The 21,128-nt window shown below is 48.3% G+C and overlaps 1 protein-coding gene and 1 non-coding gene across 5 annotated transcripts in view; both read left to right on the top strand.

The window, feature by feature from the left end:
- LOC140429185 (storkhead-box protein 2-like) overlaps nucleotides 1–21,128 on the top strand; it is a 484,578-nt gene that overhangs the window by 287,465 nt on the left and 175,985 nt on the right. The gene's annotated exons all lie outside the window — the stretch shown is intronic.
- LOC140430163 (U2 spliceosomal RNA) lies at nucleotides 8,510–8,703 on the top strand. The gene has a single exon (XR_011949343.1). It is a non-coding gene; the product is annotated as a U2 spliceosomal RNA (small nuclear RNA).

Consider the following 21,128-nt stretch of genomic DNA (forward strand, 5'->3'; position numbering starts at 1 on the left):
ATTCAATTCTCGTCTTTGTGCAATTGATCGTGCATCAGGCATCCTGATTTGCATTGGCAAAATTAATAAAGCCATACCTTAAAAAAATCACCGTGTACTGCATTGGGGCAGCACGGTGGCTCAGTGGTTAGCACTGCTGCCTCATGCCACCGAGGTCCCAGGTTCAATCCTGGCCCTCGGTCACTGTCTGTGTGGAGTTTGTACATTCTCCCCGTGTTTGCGTGGGTTTCACCCCCACAACCCAAGATGTACAGGGTAGGTGGATTGGCCACGCTAAATTACCCCTTAATTGGAAAAAATGCATTGGGTACACTAAATTTATTTTAAAAATCAATAAATAAATCTTTGTACTGCTTTGTTCCTGATTTCAGCTTCTTGCTAATTGGCTGTTCACCAGAGGCCGTGAAGCTCACACAGCTTTGCTTTGTCCTGTCGTGAATTCTCCTGAGTCGCTCTCTCCAGCAGATTTAGTTGTGAGATCCTGGCCTGCTTGTGTCTCTGGCCCTCCCTTCCTTCTTACGAACGATCCATTTTAAATTCTTCAGTCCTATTGCTTCCTTGCTGCTAACAAAATGGAGGAATCTTTCTGTAGCCCAGGGCATGTGACGTCAGTGTACGGGGTGCGTGACCTGCTCCCTGTCGCTGCGCCAGGCAGGAAGACTCCAGCACTTTTTTGAAAAAAAATCTGCTCCTAAGACAGCGCGCTGATGTCAGGAGGAGGTGGCCTGCCCCACTGGGCTCCGGACCTGCGCATTGCTGAGGGGGCATGCGTGCGCGAGTCAGCCGGCATTCCGAAAGCCGGTCACGGCCGACATTTTTAAAAGCTGGCCGCGCCCGTTATGCACTATTTCCCACAATCTGGAATGTTGCGACGCATAGTCCCGCGGCTCGCCCGTGACCCACCTGCAGGTCGCAACCCTGGGTTTGAAAATGACTGCTCTAAAGAAAAGAAACCTTCTCATCGCTGGTTTAGCACACTGGGCTAAAGAGCTGGCTTTTAAAGCAGACCAAGTTTTTAAAGCAGCACGGTTCAATTCCCGTACCAGCCTCCCCGAACAGGCACTGGAATTTGGCGACTAGGGGCTTTTCACAGTAACTTCATGGAAGCCTACTCGTGACAATAAGCGATTTTCATTTCATTTCCATCTAAAATGGGAGACTCTTTTTAAACTGTGTCCCCTATTTCCAGTCTCTCCCACAAGAGGAAACATCCTTCTTCCATCCACCTTGTCAAGTCCCCTCAGCATCTTATGTGGTTCAATAAGATCACCTCTCATTCCTATAAACTCTTATTAGATGCAGGCCCAGCCTGTCCAACCTTTCCTCTTAAGATAAACTCCATTCCAGGCATCAGTTAAGTGAACCTTCTGAACTACGTCTAACGTCTTTATATCCTTACTTAAATAAGGAAACCAAAACTGTACGCAGTTCTCCAGATGTGGTCTCACCAACACCATGTACAACTGTAGCAAAACATCCTTACTTTTATATTCCTATCCCCTCAATATAAACAGGAATACTCCATGTACCTTCCTCATTCCTGCTGTACCACCAGTGTGTGTGATTCATGCTGCAGGACACCCAGATCCCTCTGTACTACAGAGTGCTGCATCTCTCTCCATTTAAACAATATGCTGCTTTTCTATTCTGACTGTCAAAGTGGGCAAGTTCACATTTTCTCACATTAGACTCTACGCCTGCCAGATTTTTGCCCACTCACTCAACCTATCTATGGCTCTTCACAACTCACTTTCAAACCTTTCTTGGTGTTATCAGCAAATATAGCAACCATGCATTCAGCCCCGTCATCCAGGTCAGTGGTTGATACTGGGCAACATTCTTCGTTTGGGAGACTATGGGTGGGATTCGCCGTTGTCCGACGCCGATGTTGTAATCGGCGATCGGGCGGAGAGTCCCTGTTTCCGACCTAATCGGGGGCGGCGCCTGTTTTCGGATGCTCCGCCCCCTCCAAAACGACGTCATCAAGGAGTACGCCGCATGCCATTGGGACGGCCTTGGGACGTTACCTGAAAGCCCTCCCCGATGCTCCGCCCCCGATGGGCCGAGTTCCCGACGGCGCGAGACACCTGTGCGCTCAGTTTTCGTGAACCTGGCGTGGCGGCTGCGGATTGTGTCCAGTGCCACCACAGTCGGGGGGGGGGGGGAGCCATGCTGCTGGGCAGGTGTTGTCTTCGTGAGGAAGGAGAGTGGCCTTCCGATGGACTTTGGGGGCAACTCCCTCAAAGAGTTGCCCCTCGGCAAGGTCCACCACATCAGGTGCACTATTATCAGGGCATGCAACAATACTCGCCCACGTGACACCTGGCCCAGAGGACTGGAGAATCACAAGGGTCTGGAGAATATTGTGCCTGGCATGTTAATAGAATGCAATTGGGTCTTAATGACCCATTTACATCCTCCCATTGGCACGGGGTGCGACCTCGATCCCCAACCAGCACGGACCGGACCGGAGCACCGATCCTTTTTCTTCCCCAACGCTGGGTTCTCTGCTGCATCGGGAACTCGCTACTGATGACTGAGAATCCAACCCACAGAGTGGGATTTTCTGACCCTTCCGCCATCAGGACCATCTGCTTCTGCCGAACGTCAATGGACCTTTAGCTGGGCCTCCGAATCCCCTGCAGCTGATCCCACCACGAGGGGACTGTAAACCCCCAGCCATAAATTGTAAATAGTTGAGATCTCAGCAATGATCACCAGTGCAACTCCACTCATCCTTGTCCTTGTGCACCAGTCACTGAAGGTAAGCATGCAGGTGCAACAGGTGGTAAAGAAAGCTAATGGTATGTTGACCTTCATTGCGAGAGGTTTCGGGTACAGAAACAGGGATGTGTTGCTGTAATTATACAGGGCCTTGGTGAGGCCACACCTAGAATATTGTGTGCAGTTTTTCTGAGGAACGATGTTCTTGCTCTCGAGGGAGTGCAGCGAAGGTTTACCAGTCTGATTCCAGGGATGGCGGGACTGTGATATGAGGAGAAATTGACTAGGTTGGGATTGTTCTCGCTGGAGTTCAGAAGAATGAGGAGGCGATCTCATCACCACAGGAAGTAGCTAATGCACAAAACATTGAATATATTCAAGAGGCGGCTAGATATAGCGCTTGGGTGAAAGGTGTCATGTGAGGGTACCTTTAAGACATGGATGTTTAAGCAATGTACCTTTAAGAAAACAGTGATGTCAGAGAATGGGTGGGGCTGAGGTCAGTTCAGCCATTTTTGCAGTTTGGTTTTGCAGTTTGAAAAGTGCCTGGCTAGTTTTGCTGAGAGCAGCTAAAAAGTGCCTGGCTGGTTTTGCTGAGAGAAGTTTAAAAGTAGAAAGCCAGTTTGAGACAGCAACTTGAGAAGTTCTGGTTTGCTGTGATCTGCTTGAAGGGAGAAAGCCAGGTTTGAGAAAGCAGCTTGGGTGTGTCTGTGTGTTTCCAGAGAGTTTGCAGGAAGAAAGCAAGGTGCTGGAGCTGAAGTCAACCAAGCTAATATATCTCTGCCATTCTACAGAAAATATATATATCCTTTAACCTGATGTGATACTGTTTAAAGGTGTTAAGTCTCTTGGAAGTTTGAAGGAACATTTTAAGGAGTTATTTACTGTTGCAATATTTTCTGAGTTATCTTTGAAGTAAGGGGTGTTAAGAGATCCAATGTTTATTTAAGATGTTAAGTTGAGTTCATGGAATAAACAGTGTTTTGTGTTTAAAAACCCATGTGCCCATAATTGTAATCCCACACCTAGGGAAAAAGCCGTGTGCTCGGAAAAGCAACAAATCCATTACAGGGAGAGATTGGTTGAACTCCATGATACATTTTGGGGTTCTGAAAACGCCTCGCCCATAACAAAAGGATCAAAGGCTTTGGGGAGAAAGCAGGATTAGGCTATTGAGTTGGATGATCCGCCATGATTGTGATAAATGGCAGAGCAGGCTCGAAGGGCCAAAAGGCCTCTTCCTACTCCTATCTTCTATGTATCCATGTATCACGGGCAGGATTCTCCGACGCCGGTTGCCGTATTCTCCGGCGCCGTTTTTCGGGCGGGGGCGGGATTCCCGCCATGCAGGTCGGGGACCGTTGGCAGCGGCCCCCCTGGCGATTCTCCGGGCCCCGATGGGCTGAGCGGCATTCATGTTTGGCCAGTCCCGCCGGCGTGGGTTACTCAGGTCCCACACGGCGGGACCTGGCAGCTGAGTATGCGTGGGTGGTCCTTGGGGCGGCGCAGGGTATCCAACTCCAGGGGGCCCCTCACGGTGGCCTGGCCCGCGATCGGGGCCCACTGATCTACCAGCGGGCTTGTTCCATGGGGGCACCTCTTCCGTGCCGGTCTCCTGTAGGGCTCCGCCATATTGGCCGGGGCGGAGAAGAGAACCCCCGTGCATGCGCTAAAATACGCCGGCCGGTCTGCGCATGTGCGGAATCACGCCGGCGGTTCCACGCATGCGCGAGAACATGGCGGCTATTCTGCGCATGCGCGAACCTGCACCGTCCCCTCGTCACCGGCTGGAGCGTCAACGACTCCAGCGTCCACCTAGCCCCCTATAAAGGTGAGAATTCCTCACCTTGGGGGATCGTTGACGCCGGTTTTCCCACTAACGTGGGGACTTAGTCCCCAGAAAGGAGAATCCCTACCCACATCTTTCCAAGATGAAAATGACCAATTTATTTGTTAGCTAATCAATTGCCTGTCCATGCGAATACAATACCCCCTCCACCATGAGCTCTTATTTTGTGTGGTGATCTTTAATGTGGCAACTTGTCAATGCCTTCTGGAAATCTAAGTACACAGATTCCCCTTTATTCATGTTGCTGCTGAAAAATAAATTAGTCAAACATCATTTCCCTTTCAAAAAACTATGTTGTATTTGGATTTAATAGGTGTTCCACTATAACCTACTCAGTAATACATTCCAGCATTTTCCCTACGACAGAAGTTAAGCTACCTGGCCGGTAGTTTCTGCATTCTGTCTCCATCCTCCTTCAATACCATAATCCCAGCCAAGCTCACATCAGAGCTCCAAAACCTAGGACTTGGCTCCTCACTCTGCAACTGGATCCTCGACTTTCTGACCCATAGACCACAATCAGTAAGGATAAACAACAACACCTTCTCCACGATAATCCTCAATACCGTGGCCCCGCAAAGCTGCGTACTTAGCCCCCTACTTTCCCTAATCCCGATACATCTCGACACGTTGGCAAAATTTGGCTACATCTCCATCTACAACTTTGCTGATGACAGGACCGCAGTGGGTCGGATCTCAAACAATAATGAGTCAGAATACAAGAGGGAGAAGGAGAACCCAGTGGAGTGGTGTAACAGCAACAATCTCTCCCTCAATGTCAGCCGAACTAAAGAGCTGGTCATTGTCATCAGGAAGCAAAGTATTGTACACACCCCTGTGTGCATCAGTGGGGCCGAGGTGGAGATGGTTGACAGCTTCAAATTCCTAGGTGTGCACACCACCAATCTGTCCTGGTCCACCCACGTTGATTCTAAGACCAAGAAAGCACAACAGCGCATATTAAGGAAATATGGCATGTCCATATGGGCAGCACGGTCGCCCAGTGGTTATCACTCTGGTTCACAGTTCCAGGGTCCCAGGTTCGATTCCCATCTTGGGTCACTGCCTGTGTGGCGTCTGCACGTTCTCCTCTTGTCTGCGTGGGTTTCCTCCGGGTGGTCTGGTTTCCTCCCACATCCTGAAGATGTAGGATTGGCCGTGCTAAATTTCCCTTAGTGTCCAAAAAAGGTTAGGTGGGGCTAGGGTGGAAGTGTGGGCTTAAGTAGAGTGCTCTTTCCAAGGGCCGGTGCAGACTCGATGGACCGAATGGCCTCCTTCTGCACTGTAAATTCTATGATTCTACGATTGACTCTTAACAATTTTATCTGGCTGCATCACAGCTTCGTATGGCAACTGCTCGGCCCAAGACCGTAAGAAACTACAGCGAGTCATGAACACAGCCCAGTCCATCACACAAACCCACCTCCCATCCATTGACTCTGTCTACACCTCCCGCTGCCTTGGGAAAGCTGGTAGCATATTCAAAGATCCCTCCCACCCGGCTTATTCACTCTTCCAACTTCTTCCACCAGCAGCAGATACAAAGGTCTGAGAACACGCACTAACAGATTGAAAAATAGCTTCTACCCCGCTGATGCCAGACTCCTAAACGACCCTCTCATGGACTGCACTGATCTCTCCACACATCTTCTCTACTGAGTAGTACTACACTCCTGTATGCTTCACCCAATGTCTGTGTCTATGTATTTACATTGTGTATTTATGCTTGTCCTGTTTTTTTTTCATGTATGGAATAATCTACCTGAACTGTACGCAGAACAATACTTTTCACTGTACTTCGGTACATGTGACAATAAACAAATCCAAATCCTCGAACAGAGGAGTCATGTTTACTGTTTTCCAATTAGAATGGACCTTTCCAGAATCCAGGGAATTTTGTAAAATTTGCTATTTCAGAAGCCACGACGAGGTTCGTGAGGAACTAGAAATTGACCAGCTTCTAGTTTTGACAATTATCTCAGTATCATGGTGATTGTAATTGTTTTAAGCTGCTACCTTTCAACTTCTGATTCACACTTCATTCTGGGATATCATTTGTATCCTCTACAGTAAAAGTGTGTGCAAAATATCTGTTCAATTTAGAAGACCAGTGCAAGCTTTACTCACACTTTTCCTTTTGGAATACTATCGAAACTCTATCTACTTGTGAGCTTTTGGGTATCCTTCTTTAGCACCATGTCGGCAATTCTAAATGTCGAATTGAAGCCCTGTCCTCTAGTTGCCATATTTGTGGTGTCGGACTCACCCGGGCTGCAGACTGAGGCGGAGGCACATTGATTGCCCGGAGGCAACTTCTGCTGGGGTGAAGGTCGCCAACCACACCCAGTGCCTCGGCATGGCTAGGGAACCTAATGGAGTTTCTGTACCTGGAGAAGGTCAACTATACGGTGAGGGGATCGGTCGAGGGATTCTATCAGAGGTGGCAGTCTTTCATTTCCTATTTTAAGGAACTAATGAGCGTCGGTTACTGGTGGTGATGGCGGGGGTGGAGAGGTTGGGCAGGCAGGGGTTCTGGGTTATTTGGGCTTGCGTTCCTTTTAGGTTTTTTTCCTATGTTGTGTTTGTGGATTTGTGAACATTTTAAATTATTTGTAAATTTGAAATTTTTAATAAAAATGTGTTTTTTGTAACTGTTTCAGAATCCTCCTGTAGCCACATGTTCGTATCATACGCAAACTTAGAAATATTACATTTGGGGCCCCATTTTCTAATCTTTTCTGATTATTCTGAAATTTCTTCTAAAATGGCCAACACTGCATCTCTACGGACCTATCCTTTAAACAAGATTCCCCGTTCACTTTAGCCAACTTTGTCTTCATGCCTTCAAAATTCCCCTCAATTAATTTTTTTAAAAACTAGTCTTAGATCCGCTCCTCTCTCTCTCTCAAATTGTGGAGATGCCGGCGTTGGACTTCACATGAGGAAGGAGCAGCGCTCCGAAAGCTAGTGACATCGAAACAAACCTGTTGGACTTTAACCTGGTGTTAGACTTCTTACTGTCTCTCAAATTGATTATGAAATTCAATCACGTTATGATCACCGCCTACTTGGGGCACCTTCACTATAGAACATAGATCAGTACAGGCCCTTTGACCCACAATATTGTGCCAGACCATTTATCCTAATCTAAGATCAACCTAACCTACGCCCATTCAATTTACTGCTGTCCATGTCCCTGTCCAAGGGTCGCCTAAATGTCCCTAATGACTCAGACTCCACCACCTCTGCTGGCAGTGCATTCCACACACCCACCACTCTCTGTGTAAAGAACCTCCCTCTGACATCTCCCCTATACCTTCCTCCAATCACCTTAAAATTATGTCTCCTCATGACAGCCATTTCCACCCTGGGGAAAAGTCTCTGGCTATCCACTCTCCATGCCTTTCATCACCTTGTACACCTCTATCAAGTCACCTCTCTTCCTGCTTCGCTCCAGTGAGAAAAGCCCTAGCTCCCTTAACCTTTCTTCATAAGACATGACCTCCAGTCCAGGCAGCATCCTGATAAAACTTCTCTGTACCCTCTCCAAAGCATCCACATCCTTCCTATAATGAGGCAACCACAACTGGACACAATATTCCAAGTGTGGTCTAACTAGGGTTTTATAAAGCTGCAGCAAAACCTCACGGGTCTTAAACTCAATCCCCCTGTTAATGAAAGCCAACACACCATGCGCCTTCTTAACAACCCTATAAACCTGGATGGCAGCTTTGAGGGATCTACGTATGTGGACCCCAAGATCCTTCAGTTCCTCCTCACTTCCAAGAATCCTGCCTTTTACCCGATGTTCAGCATTCAAATTCGACCTTCCAAAATGAATCACTTGGATTAGATTGGATTGGATTTGTTTATTGTCACGTGTACCCAGGTACAGTGAAAAATATTTTTCTGTGTGCAGCTCAACAGATCATTAAGATCGCTTCTCGGCCTTTTGGCTAAGATCAAGTGTCTGTAGATTGAGCCTTTGGTTCAGATCTGGTGTGTCTCTCTTGTGGGGACCATAAATTCGATTCAATTTGAATTAGTTTTTTGGAGCAGGCGAGGAGCTGGATTAGGGGTTCGCCCCTGACCCACACTCTGAGCCCTGGCTTGGTAACTCAGAAAAGGAAAACATTTTTTTTAAAAACAGATCATTAAGTACATGGGAAGAAAAGGGAATAAAAGAAAATGCATAATAGGGCATCACAGAGTATGCAATGTAACTACAGAAGCACCGGCATCGGATGAAGCATACAAGGTGTATTGTGAATGAGGTCAGTCCTTAAGAGGGTCATTTCGGAGTCTGGTAACAGCGGGGAAGAAGCTGTTTTTGAGTCTGTCCGTGCGTGTTCTCAGACTTCTGTATCTCCTGCCCGATGGAAGAAGTTGGAAGAGTGAGTAAGCAGGGTGGGCGGGGTCTTTGATTGTGCTGCCCGCTTTCCCCAGGCAGCGGGAGGTATAGATGGAGTCAGTGGTTGGGAGACAGGTTCGTGTGATGGACTGGGCGGTGTTCATGACTCTCTGAAGTTTCTTGCGGTCCTGGGCCAAGCAGTTGCCATACCAGGCTGTGATGTAGCCAGATAGGATGCTTTCTATGGTTTTCACACTTCACATTTATCTAGGTTGAGCTCCATCTGCCACTTCTCAGCCCAGCTCTGCATCCTGTCCTGTTGTAACCTGCAATAGCCCTCGACACTATCTACAATTCCACCAACCTTCGTGTCATCGGCAAACTTACTAACCCACCCTTCCACTTCCTCATCCAAGTCATTTATAAAAACCACAAAGAGCAGAGGTCCCAGAACAGATCCCTAAGGGACACCGACTTCCAGGCAGAATACTTTCCATCCACTACCACTCGCTGTCTTCTTTCGGCCAGCCAATTCTGTATCCAGAAAGCCAAATTTCCCTGTATCCCATGCCCCCTAACTTTCTGAATGAGCCTACCATGGGGAACCTTATCAAATGTCTTACTGAAATCCATATACACCACATCCACTGCCCGACCTTCATCAATGTGTCTCGTCACATCCTCAAAGAATTCAATAAGGCTTGTGAGGCATGTCGTGCCCCTCACAAAGCCATACTGACCATCTTTAATCAAACTATGTTTTTCTAAATAATCATAAATCCTATCTCTCAGGTCCTTTCCAATATTTTGCTCACCACAGACGTAAGACTGATGGCTCTGTAATTCCCAGGGATTTCCCTATTCCCTTTCTTGAACAGGGGAACAACATTTGCCTCCCTCCAATCATCCGGTACTACTCCAGTGGAGAATGAGGACGCAAAACTCATCGCCAACGGTGCAGCAATCTCCTCCCTCGCTTCCCGTAGGAACCTTGGGTATGTCCCGTCAGGCCCAGGGGACCTATCTATCTAGGTGCTTTCCAAAATTTCCAGCATATCCTCCTTCTTAATATCAACCTGTTCGAGTCTATTAACCTGGTTCACACTGTTTTCATGAGCAATAAGGTCCCTCTCTCTAGTGAATGCACTATGAGGCCATTAGTTAATTCTGTCTCATTGCATATTACCAGATCCAGTAAAGCCTGCTCTCTGATTAGCTTTTGAACATGCGGCTTTGAGAAACTGTCCTGAAAAAACTGAACTCATCATTTAGGCTACTGTTGCCAATCTAATTATCCAATCTAAATGCAGATTGGAATCACCCACCCATGATTACCCCTGTACCTTTCTCACAAGCCCCCGTTAATTTTTCCAGTATATCTTGTCCTGCAGTGTAGTTCCTGTTAGGGGCCTTTAAGCCATTCCCACAAATTACATTTACTATTTCTCAGATCTACCCAAACTGATTCTACATCTTGATCTTCAGACAAAGGGGGCGGGATTCTCCGACCCCGGACCGAGCTTCTCCGACCCCGGGCCGGGCCGGAGAATCAGCGGGGGAGGGCGCGATTCACGCGACGCCGCTCCAACGCCAGTCCACCGATTCTCCGATGACCGGAGAATCGGCACCATTGGCGGCGGCGCAGTGCAGCTCTATACGCTTCTCCCCCCCCCACCCCCACCCCGGCGATTCACCGCACGCGATGGTCCGAGTGCCCGATGAGTTCGACGAGTCCCGCCGGCGCCGTTCACGTGTGGTCCTACCCGGTGGGACCTCGCCGTTCATGTTCCGTGGGGCAGCCTGGTGGGGGGAGGGGGGACCTGACCCCAGGGGCGAGGCTCCACCGTGGCCTGGCCCGCGATCGGGGCCTACTGATCGACGGGCGGGCTTCTCCTAGTGGGGGCCTATGTTCCTCCGCACTGGGCCCCTGTAGCTCTCCGCCATGTTGCGTCAGGGCTAACGGGGAGAAGGCAAGTAGCGCACATGCATGAGTTTGCGCCGGCCATAGCGCACATGCGTGAGTTTGTGCCGGCCATAGCATGCATGCGTGAGTTCGTGCCGGCCATAGCGTGCATGCGTGAGTTTGTGCCGGCCATAGCTGCATGCGTGAGTTTGTGCCGGCTATAGCGTGCATGCGTGAGTTCGTGCCGGCCATAGCGCGCATGCGTGAGTTCGTGCCGGCCATAGCGCGCATGCGTGAGTTCGTGCCGGCCATAGCGCGCATGCGTGAGTTTGTGACGGCCATAGCGCGCATGCGTGAGTTCGTGCCGGCCATAGCGCGCATGCGTGAGTTTGTGCTGGCCATAGCGCGCATGCGTGAGTTTGTGCCGGCCATAGCGTGCATGCGTGAGTTTGTGCCGGCCATAGCGCGCATGCGTGAGTTTGTGCCGGCCATAGCGCGCATGCGTGAGTTTGTGCCGGCCATAGCGCGCATGCGTGAGTTCGTGACGGCCATAGCGTGCATGCGTGAGTTCGTGATGGCCATAGCGCGCATGTGTGAGTTCGTGCCGGCCATAGCGTGCATGCGTGAGTTCGTGACGGCCATAGCGCGCATGCGTGAGTTCGTGACGGCCATAGCGCACATGCACGGACCCGCAGCTCCCGTTCTGACGCCGGTATCGGCAGCTGGAGCTGCATGAAGCGCTCCAGTGTCATGCTAGCCCACGATGCGGTGCAGGATAGCTGCTCCTGGGGGCCCGTTGATGCCGTTGTAAATTGCTCCGCCGTTTACGACGGCGTCAACACTTGGAGTATCCCTTTCTATTGTGCAAATATCATCTTCCTCATTAATTATCATCCTTCATCTTTTTCTAGCTACCTGTCCTTAAATGTCATCTATTGTGAATATTAGGTCCCAGTCTTTGTTATCTTGCACCCATGTCTATGCAATAGCTATCAGATCGTACATATTTCTTCCTTTTTGCACTATAAATTGATCTGTTTTGTGATGAATGCTATGCTCATACTTCCTCAACAGAACTTCTCTCCCCTTTCCACCTATGTTGTGGTACTTATATGGACCATGACTGCATGACTCCTACCTTCCCACTGCAAATTGGGCCACAGCCCAGAGCAGATGTCCTCAACCCTTGCATCAGGCCGACAACACAGCCATCCAGATTCTCACTGTCCGTGCCGGATCGGAGAATCGGCAGGGTAGGGGGCGAATCACGTGACACCGGTCCACCGATTCTCCGGCGACCAGAGAATCGGTGCCAATGGCGTCGGCGCGACGCCGGTAGCGGCCCCCTGGCAATTCTCCCCACGCGATGGGCCAAGTGTCCACCAAGTTCAGCCGAGTCCCGCCGGCGTCGTTCTCGTGGGGTCCTACCCAGCGGGCGGCCTGGTAGTGGGAGGGGGGATCCGACTCCAGGGGGGGGCCTCCACGGTGGCCTGGCCTGCGATCAGGTCCTACCAATCGGCGGGCGAGCTTATCCCGGTCGGGGCCTATGTTTCTCCGCGCCGGGTCCCTGATGGAATAGACTCCCTCGGAGCATAATGCAAACAGTTACAAATTCATTCATTCAAATTAAAATTAGGTAGATTAGGTTTCTTTCGGAAAATAACATTTTGGGATGCTGCGAGTGAATAATTTAAGGCATCACATGTGGCTGGTGGAGGAAATTTTGAAGAAAATTTAGAACCTATGGTTCCCAAAACCCTGCTTTCCTTGCATCATTTCGGAATTTGTTTTTCACTGCTAATAGAGATTGATTGCGATAGTTAGCCATTATTGTTGTTTCATTCGACTGACTGCCAGGATGGGAGATGGTGAATTTGATGGACCATGGCGTTTTTTTTTTTTTGGTCTAGCACTTTCAATATTCAGACAGAATTTAGTTGAAATGTTAAACGTATAATGCACTTTTTCAGTAGAAAGTTTGAATGTCGAGAGGTTCAGTGTTTCCCCGGCTCACTTGTCATCATCAACCATTTTATGCTCCAATTTTAAAGCACCTCAAATTTGCAATTTATCCCGAATCCTTTCATCCTACACTTGTCCACAGCCCCAATGCCAATTTTGGCACATAGGTAAAGTAATCGCTCAGTAATTTCAAATTTAGTATTAAGATCACAAGGTAGAACGGAAGTAGGAAATTTCTCAAAAAGACCATAAAGGTCCCTCACTGTATCATCCAGTTGCTTCTTTTATGAATGCAGGGGTTTCACACACCACTTTGTCGAGGAGTCTGTTTCCATATGTTGATCATTCATTATTGAAAGGAACATCCTGATATCTGTCTTAAATTTGGCCCTTCAACACCTTCAAGAAAGGTGGGAAGATGATTGAATGGGAATTGACACACGAGAGGGCTGTAAGTTTGCCAAAGAAAGAGTCACCAAATTCAGTGTAAAGGAAGGGGGGAGAGGTCTACAGTCACAACACAGATACAACATGATTGGGTGCAATTACATTTTGTGTGAAAATAGAAATGCGTTTTCTCTTCAAATTTTAAATGCAAATCAGATTAGGCTGCAGAAAACTGATTGTTTTTCTTAATATGTTGTCTATTGAGGCTTAACATGAAATTGCTTTTATGAGAATAGCTAAGCCTTGTGCTAATAAAGAAATAAGAGGCTTTCAAAATAATTTATACCTATTGATTAAATATCAGTCTGCTAAAGATCCAGTTTACAATGGCACACCACTGGCGTTGGGGGGGGGGGGGGGGGGGGGGGGAGCGTCGTGGAGAGAAAAAAAGCGCAAAAGCTATAATCAGTTCCCTGACTACTGTTCAGGGCAGAAAATAATAGGCCTGAAATTTGCTTTCATGACAGTAAATTGCAGCATTATTGTCCAGACATGTTGGAGGGAGCTTGAGCAGTGAAGTTACCAAAACTAAATGCATTAGTATTCTTCTGCTTAGGGCTGAAGGATTACGAAAGATAATTCTTGTTTCCCAGGGCAACGGTACCTCTATACAATCAGTCACATTGTGCATTCCTGAGTTCAGGAGTACTTCTGCACACTGAATGAGCAAAATGTAATTCAGATCTGCTTTGGAATGGAGGGGCGTTTAAAGTTCCTGTATTATAGGTGAATGTTCCCCCTCCCATTCTCTCTCGTCTCGCCGTATATGATTCTCTGCATAATGTATTGTCAACTGCTCTCATTTTGAGATCAGCTTTTCACTTTTTCCGAACATTGTCAGTTTAATTAGTTGTGGAATTTAACAGCACAGAAGAAAGCATTCACCCCATCAGTTCTGGTTCTCTGAAGGAACAACCTATTTAATTCCTTTTCCTTTCCTTATACCCTTATACCTTTTTCCTTTGCAAATATTGATCTGCTTCCCTTTTAAAAGATTATTATATATTCTGCTCCAACCACAGCGGGTACTTTGCAGTTTAATTTACTAAGAATTGTAGGATTTACATCCATTTGTGACTGCTGTATAGGCCAAATCCTTCAGATAGGAATTGTGCACTAACTTATAAGGATTTTAATGCATTTCATGCAGATTAAAATGCTTGCAAAACTTCTGTTTCCTTTTTCCTTCGGAGGACATAGATTCAAGTGGTATTGTCACTGGACGAATAATCCATATGACCAAGGGTAATGCTCTGGGGACCAGAGTTCGAATCCCACCACGGCAAATGGTGGAATTTGAATTCAATTAAAATTTGGAATTAAAAGTCTAATGATGGCCATGAAACCATTGTCGATTGTCGTTAAAACCCATCTGGTTCGTTAATGTCCTTTAGAAGGAAATCTGCCATCTTTATCTGGTCTTGTGTGCATATGAATCGCGACCCACAGCAATGTCATTCATTCTTCGCTGCCTGGCCAGCAACTCTGTTCAAGGGCAGTTAGGGATGGGCAACAAATACTGGCCTTGCCAGCGAAGCCCAAATCCCAAAGAACAAAGAAAAGTACAGCACAGGAACAGGCCCTTTGGCTGACCAAACCTGTGCTGATCATGATGCCCTAACTAAAAAAATAAATCTTCTGCCCTTATTCGGTCCGTATCCCTCTATTTCCTCCCTATTCTGTCTGAAAAACCTACCTGCACATCTCCCTTAAACTTTACCCCTCTCACCTTGATCCTGTGCCCCCTTGTAACTGACAGTTCCACCCTTGGAAAAAGCCTCCGCATATCCACCCTGTCTATGCCTCTCATAATTTTGTAGACCTCAATCAGGTCTCCCCTCAGCCTCAGTCTTTCCAGTGAAAACAATCCTAGATTATTCAACCTCTCCACATAGCCAACATCCTTGAGACCAGGCAACATCCTGGTGAACCTTCTTTGCACTCTTTGCAAAGCTTCCACATCCTTCTGATAATGTGGTGGCCAGAACTGCACGCAATTCTCTAAATGCGGCCTAACCAAGGTTTTCTATAGTTGCATCATGATTTCCCAACTCCGGTATTCAATGCCCCGGCCAGTGAATGCAAGTATGCCATATGCCTTCTTGATCACCTTGGCTACCTGCGTTGCCACTTTTAGGGAACTATGGACCTGCACACCCAGATCCCTCTGTATGCTAATGTTCCTAAAGATTCTGCCATTTACAGTATAATTCATACCTAGGTTTGATCCTCCAAAATGCATCACCTCGCATTTGGTGGATTAAACTACATCTGCCATTTCTGTGCCCAAGTCTCCCAATTTATCTATATCCTGTTGTATCCTCTGACAATCCTCGGCACGTATCAGCAGCTCCATCAATCTTTGTGTCATCCGTACTAATCAAACCACCCACATTTTCCTCCAGATCATTTATATATACTACAAACAACAGTGATCCCAGCACTGATCACTGCGGAACACCACTAGCTACAGATCTCCAATCTGAAAAACACCCTTCCACTGCTACTCTCTGTCTTCTATAACCAAGCCAGTTCTGTATCCATCTCGCCAGCCCACCCCAAATCCCATGGGATTTTAGTTTTTGTACCAGTCTGCCATGTGGGACCTTGTCAATGTCTAACTGCAGTCCATATGTCCACAGCCCATCCCTTATCAATTTTCTTTGTCACCTCTTCAAAAAACTCAATCAAGTTGGTGAGACATGACCTTCACCATGAAAAACCATGCTGCCTGTCACTAACTGGGCCATTTTACTCCAAATGTGCTTAGTTCCTATCCCTCAGTATCTTTTCTAAAAGCTTCCCGCCACTGATGTCAGCTCACTGGCCTATAATTGTTGGATTATCCCTGCTTCCTTTCTCAAACAGGGGAACAACATTGGCTATTCGCCAGTCCTCTGGATCCTCGCCTGTGGTCAAAGAGGATGTGAAGATATCTGTTAAGGCCCCAGCTATTCCTCCCCTTGCCTCCCGCGGTAACCTGGGATAGATCCCTTCTGGCCACTGGGACTTGTCTACCTTAATGCAACTTAGGATACTCAACACTTCCTCCGTTGATATATTGACATTCTCAAGAGCGTTCACACACCTATTCCAGACCTCAACATCCATCATGTCCTTCTCCCTGGTGAATACCGATACAAAGTACTCATTAAGGATTTCACCCACTTCCTGTGGTTCCACGTATAACTTCCCTCCATTGTCCTTGAGTGGGTCTACTCTTTCTCTTGCTATCCTCTTGCTCCTAATATGTGCAGAAAAAGCCTTGGGATTCTCCTTGATTATGTTTGCTAAAGTCATTCATGGCCCCTTTTAGCCCTCCTAATTCCACGTTTACATTCCTTCCTACTTTCACTCTACTTCTCAAGGGCTTTGTCAGTTTTTAGATGCCTAGAGTTTTTCCTTTTTCCTTTTGAATAGGCTTAAAATTTTCCTTTTCATTCATGGTTCCCGACTCCTGCCATTTCAGTCCTTCATTTTTGCGGGCCATGCCTGTCCTGCACTTCAATCAACTGGACTTTTAAAGTCTCCCACATGTCAGATGTGGATTTGCCCTCAAATAGCCATTCCCAATCCACATTTCCCAGTTCCTGTCTAATTTGGATGTAATTGGCCACTCTTGTCCTTATCCATGACTACCCGAAATCTCATGGAATTATGGTCGCCAAGCCCAAAATGCTCCCCAGTTGAAACATCAGTCACCTGGCCTGGCTCATTCCCCAATACCAAGTCTAGTATGGCCCCCGCCCTGGTTGGATTGTTGACATAACGTATCAAAAAGCCCTCCTGGACACATCTAACAAATTCCTCTCCATCCGAGCCCCGGACTGTAAGGGATTCCCAGTCAATATGGGGAAAGTTAAAATCGCCCATCATAACTACTCTGCTTTTTTCACACCTTTTCAGTATCTGACTATACAACTGCTCCTCTGTCTCCTATACTGTTCTATGTTCTATGTTCTAAGATGCTTCGGGTCATTTTTAAGCCGTCTCTTTATCCTAAAGAAAATTGCCCCAGTCTTTCCCAACAGTTGGAACCTCTTAATTCTTGTATTATTCTTGTAAATCTCTTTTTGCATTTTCTCCAGAGATCCAACATCCTTTTCAGAATTTGGAGGCAAGGACTGTGCACAGTACTCTAAAGGTATGACTGACCAAGGTCCTGGATAATTTTAAATGGCCTCTCTGATTTTCAATGATATCCCTCGAGAAATGAACTCAAATGACCACGAACGCAGAGTTGTCCATTTGTCCAGTTTCATTCTTTTTTTAAAAAAATATATTTTATTCAAATTTTTTTTCCGGCCAAACAAAACAGTACAAAGATTTTCCCTTTTTACAACAATAAAACAATATAAATAATAGTGACCGTTTTTTAACAAATAAATAAATAATATATAAACTAAATGGCAACTGCCATAACAAAATATTAACTCTCCCAAATAATAAAGTCAAACAAGCCAATATACATATCCAAGTAAAAATATCTATACAAAAACACCCCTGAGGACCCACCCGAGCCCTCCCCACCCCCCCCCTCCCCCCCTGGGTTGCTGCTGCTACTTTCCCAGTTCCTTTATCGTTCTGCGAGATAGTCAATGAACGGTTGCCACCGCCTGGTGAACCCTTGAGCCGAACCTTTTAGTGCGAACTTTATCCGTTCCAGTTTTGTAAACCCTGCCATGTCGTTTATCCAGGCCTCCATGCCCGGGGGTTTAGCTTCCTTCCACATTAACAATGTCCTTCGCCGGGCTACTAGGGACGCAAAGGCCGAAACATCAGCCTCTCTCGCCTCCTGCACTCCCGGCTCTTCTGCAACCCCAAATATAGCCAACCCCCAGCTTGGCTCGGCCCGGACCCCCACCACCTTCGAAAGCACATTTGCCACCCCCACCCAGAACCCATGCAGTGCCGAGCATGACCAAAACATGTGGGTGTGGTTCGCTGGGCTTCTCGCGCATCTCCCGCACCTATCCTCTACCCCGAAAAATTTACTGAGCCTTGCTCCGTTCATGTGCACCCTGTGCAAGACCTTGAATTGTATCAGGCTAAGCCTGGCACACGAGGACGAAGAGTTTACCCTGCGTAGGGCATCTGCCCACAGCCCCTCTTCGATCTCTTCCCCCAGCTCTTCCCATTTTCCCTTCAGCTCATCCACCATGATCTCCCCCTCGTCTCTCACTTCCCTGTATATATCTGACACCCTACCATCCCCCACCCATGTCCCCGAAATCACTCTAGCGTGAATCTCCTGCGTCGGGAGCTGCGGAAATTCCCTCACCTGTTGCCTCACAAAAGCCCTCAATTGCATGTACCGAAATGCATTCCCCTGGGGCAACCCGTATTTTTCCGTCAGCGCTCCCAGACTCGCAAACGTCCCGTCTAGGAACAGATCCCTCAGTTGCACAATCCCTGCTCTCTGCCATGTTCTAAATCCCCCATCTATTCTCCCCGGGACAAACCTATGATTATTCCTTATCGGGGTCCGCACCGAGGCTCCCGTCCTTCCCCTATGCCGTCTCCACTGCCCCCAAATTTTCAGCGTTGCCACCACCACTGGACTTGTGGTGTATTTCTTCGGGGAGAACGGCAACGGCGCCGTCGCCAATGCTTGTAGGCTGGTTCCTTTACAGGACGCCATTTCCAGTCTCTTCCACGCCGCTCCCTCCCCTTCTCCCATCCACTTACACACCATTGAGATATTGGCGGCCTGTAAATAATAATCACTTAAGCTCGGCAGTGCCAGTCCCCCCCTATCCCTGCTACGCTGCAAAAACCCCCTCCTCACTCTCGGGGTCTTCCCAGCCCACACAAAGCTCATAACACTCTTCTCAATTTTTTTGAAAAAAGCCCTCGTAAACATCACCGGGAGGCACTGAAACACAAAAAGAAATCTCGGGAGGACTACCATTTTGACCGCCTGCACCCTACCCACCAGTGACAGGGACACCATGTCCCATCTCTTAAAATCCTTCTCCATCTGTTCCACCAATCGTGTTAAATTAAGCCTATGTAGGGTTCCCCAGCTCCTGGCTATCTGGATCCCTAAGTACCGGAAATCTCTTATTACCCTCCTCAGCGGTAAATCATCTATTCCCCTGCTCTGCTCCCCCGGATGCACCACAAACAACTCACTCTTCCCCATATTCAATTTGTACCCCGAAAAATCCCCAAACTCCCTGAGTGTCCACATTATCTCAGGCATCCCCTCCACTGGGTCGGCAACATACAGCAATAGATCATCTGCATACAATGATACCCGGTGTTCTTCTCCTCCCCTGAGTACTCCCCTCCACTTCCTAGAGCCCCTCAGTGCTATGGCCAGCGGCTCAATTGCCAATGCAAACAGTAACGGGGACAGGGGACACCCCTGTCTTGTCCCTCTATAAAGACGGAAGTAGTCGGACCTCTGCCTGTTCGTGATCACACTTGCCACCGGGGCCCTATATAGCAGCTGTACCCATCCAATAAACCCCTCTCCAAAACCAAATCTCCTCAACACTTCCCATCGGTAGTCCCACTCCACTCTGTCAAATGCTTTCTCAGCGTCCATCGCCACCACTATCTCCGCCTCCCCCTCCGGTGGGGGCATCATCATCACCCCTGGCAGCCTCCGTATATTCGTGTTCAGCTGTCTCCCCTTAACGAACCCAGTTTGATCCTTGTGGACCATCCCCGGGACACAATCCTCTATCCTTGTCGCCATCACCTTGGCCATGAGCTTAGCATCCACGTTCAGGAGGGAAATAGGCCTGTAAGACCCGCACTGCAGCGGGTCATTTTCCTTCCCGAAGAGTAACGATATCGTCGCCTCCGACATAGTCGGGGGCAACTTCCCCCTTTCCCTGGCCTCATTAAAGGTTCTCGTCAAAAGCGGGGCCAGTAGGTCCATGTATTTCCTATAAAGTTCCACCGGGAACCCATCCGGTCCCGGGGCCTTCCCCGCCTGCATGCTCCCAATCCCCTTTACCACCTCCTCCACCTCACTCCGTGCTCCCAGTCCCGCCCTCTCCTGCTCCTCCACCTTCGGGAATTCCAGCCGATCTAGGAAATGCATCATTCCCTCCTTCCCTTCCGGGGCTGAGCCTTATACAGCCTCTCGTAGAATGCCTTAAACACCCCGTTCACCCTCTCCGCTCCCCGTTCCATCTCACCTTCCTCATCCCTCACCCCACGTATCTCCCTCACCGATCCCCTCTTCCTCAGTTGTTGGGCCAGTAACCGGCTCGCCTTCTCTCCATACTCATACTGTACTCCCTGTGCCCTCCTCCACTGTGCTTCTGCCTTGCCCGTGGTCAGCAGGTCAAATTCCATATGTAGCCTTTGTCTTTCCCTGTACAGTCCCTCCTCCGGAGCCTCTGCATATTGCCTGTCTACCCTCAGAAGTTCTCTCAACAGTCGCTCCCTTTCTTTGTTCTCTTGCTTCCCTTTATGGGCCCTTATGGATATCAGTTCCCCTCTGACCACCGCCTTCAGCGCCTCCCAGACCACTCCCACCTGGACCTCTCCGTTATCATTAAGCTCCAGGTACCTTTTGATACACCCCCTCACCCTTAGACATACCCCCTCATCCGCCAACAACCCCATATCCAATCTCCAGAGTGGGTGCTGCTCCTTTTCCTCTCCTATCTCCAGATCTACCCAATGTGGAGCGTGGTCCGAAATGGCTATGGCCATGTACTCCATCCCTGTCACCTTCGGAATCATTGCCCTTCCCAGGACAAAAAAGTCTATCCGTGAATACACCTTGTGAACATGGGAGAAAAATGAAAACTCCTTACACCTAGGCCTAATAAATCTCCAGGGGTCTACTCCTCCCATCTGCTCCATGAAGTCCTTAAGCACCTTGGCCGCTGCGGGCCTCCTCCCGGTCTTAGACCTAGACCGGTCCA

Source organism: Scyliorhinus torazame, chromosome 9 (genome assembly GCF_047496885.1).
Source record: "Scyliorhinus torazame isolate Kashiwa2021f chromosome 9, sScyTor2.1, whole genome shotgun sequence".
Taxonomy (NCBI): domain Eukaryota; kingdom Metazoa; phylum Chordata; class Chondrichthyes; order Carcharhiniformes; family Scyliorhinidae; genus Scyliorhinus; species Scyliorhinus torazame.